Consider the following 2,500-nt stretch of genomic DNA (forward strand, 5'->3'; position numbering starts at 1 on the left):
CAAGAACAAGTTTGGGAACCCTGTGAAGATACTGATTTACTGAAGTTACCCGGCGAATTTGCCAAGTCTATCAGAGAGAAAGCTCCCGCAGTATCTGTCAACGCAGGCATTCCCACGACTAAGGCAAACACGACCACACAAGACAACACACCCTTGCGTAACACAAACAAACACAAACAACCAAACGACAAACCACAACGCAACCCTAACCCGCGGTTCCACAACCATGACACGAAAACACAACACTCGAGACATACCTCCCCTCACAGATATGATACGGGACATAAAACTCGCTTTCCCCCAGCATCTAACTCACCTCATGTACCAAGCCGTAAACAACCTTGTGTCACGAATTGGGCACCAGACAGAGATCAGTGTTTTAATTGTTGTGCGAAAGGTCACGGTGCCGACTCATGTTATTCGACACCGTACTGTCCTTATCACGGCACGCGCTCACACCCTTGGCCTCACTGCTCGGCGTTCCCTGACCAGGTGGATCAAACTTACAAATTGCTCCAGCAACGCCAAGCAAACCGCCATTTTTTAGGGAAAAGCCAAAAACACCCAGACACGGCAACACTACAAGCACAATACCGGTAACACACCACATTGTCTCGACTAGTTGCATCCCTAATGATATCACTCAGCCGCCATTGCTTCCATCCATATTGAATGACAAGCCTGCATATTTCTTCTTAGACACCGGATCTTCTTGTTCTGTGGTCTCGTTGAATACTTTGCGGAATTTTGATTTATCATTAGAATTGCAACCGAGTCAAACCACCATTTGCGGGATAACAGGAGATAAGGTATCAGCTTTAGGCAGCAAAGTCCTTAATATTTCTCTTGGTAGTGAAATTTTTGCTCACAAGTTTGTCGTTGTAGAATCTAATTTTACTCCGGGACACCTCTTGTTGGGTCATGATTTCTTATACCGTACAGGTATTTCCCTCCACCCTCAGAGTAATAGCATTACTTTTAATGGTCAGAATTACCTATTAAGGACTCCCTCTTGCCTATGGACGCATGCCGAACCATTCACACCCGCAATGGCAATCTATGAAGTCACACATGACCATAGTCACACCATGACTACACCTCACTCCCCCTCCTCCCCTACCCACCACCCCCCTACCCCTCCCACCCGCCCTCGCTTCACCTCTCCTCTCGCTGCGCGCGCACCCGCATCACGCAAACCTTCGCGCGCAAAACACGTTGACGACTGTGCGAAATCTTGGACCGCTAATGATAATGCTCCTAAGTTTATAGCTAGTGCTACCACTACTATCCCGGCATTTCATGATCTACTGATAGACGTTTCTTGTCCTTCGGCAAATGGTACTGCTTTGATATTACCTGATAATATACGAGTAAAAGGTTGTGCAACATTACCTTCCTTGTATAATATCACTGATAATAGATGTCAGGTGCATGTATTTAATCTTACCCCAGCCCCATTGACTATTAACGCTGGTGTACCTGTAATATCTTATGAATTCACAGACTTGCCTATCTGCGAATTTGATTTACCTGTTCCCTCCCCTGTTTTTTCTGCAACATCATCTTCCCCTGATGAGCAGAGCTCTGATCATGTTCTGAAGCAAAATTTAGATTTTCATGAAGGATATGATATTTTGAATAACTTATTTAAAGAATTCCCAAGCGTACTGCCAACCAAGGACCGTCCTATCGGAAAAACAACATTGCTTCAACACTCCATTACCCTCGAGCCTGATGCTAAGCCTTCGTACATACCGAGTTATAACATCCCTCATTCGAAGCGACAGGCCTTGGAAAAGGAAGTTAAAACAATGTTGGACATGAATCTTATTCAACCAAGCAATTCACCCTGGGCCTCTCCCCTCCTCCTTGTTCCAAAGAAGGATAATACTTTCCGCCCAGTGGTCGACTATCGCAAGTTGAATAAAGTAACAGTGCCAGAACCATTCCCAATTCCTAATCTTAGATTGTTGTTGCAAGACATTGGCTCTAATAATAAGATTTTTTCAACTATTGACCTTGCTAAAGGCTTCCTGCAAGTTCCTATGGCTCCTGAAAGCGTGCCATATACGGCTTTCTCGACTCATATGGGACACTTTGAATTTTTAGTATGTCCTTTTGGCCTTCGCAATTCCCCCCTCACATTTAGCAGATTAATGTCACTTGTACTATCAGGATTAATTAATGATCAGGTCCTCGTGTATTTAGATGATATTTTAATTTGCTCACCCTCCCTCTCTGAACACGAGAAGAAATTGCGCCAGGTTTTCAATAGGCTATCAACTGCAGGATTATGTATTCAACCTAACAAGTGTCAGTTCTTCAAGTCTAAGTTAGAATTCTTAGGCCATACCTTGTCATCTAAAGGTATTGCACCTAATGATTCAAAAGTTAAAGCCATTGCCGACTTTCCGACACCTAAGAACCAGAAGGAATTGAAATCATTTTTAGGCCTTTCAGGTTTTTACAGGCCGTTCATTCAAGGTTACGGGTCCATCGC

This window comes from Penaeus japonicus, unplaced genomic scaffold (assembly GCF_977035675.1).
Source record: "Penaeus japonicus unplaced genomic scaffold, GWHDUDI00000001_assembly GWHDUDI00000001, whole genome shotgun sequence".
Classification (NCBI taxonomy): domain Eukaryota; kingdom Metazoa; phylum Arthropoda; class Malacostraca; order Decapoda; family Penaeidae; genus Penaeus; species Penaeus japonicus.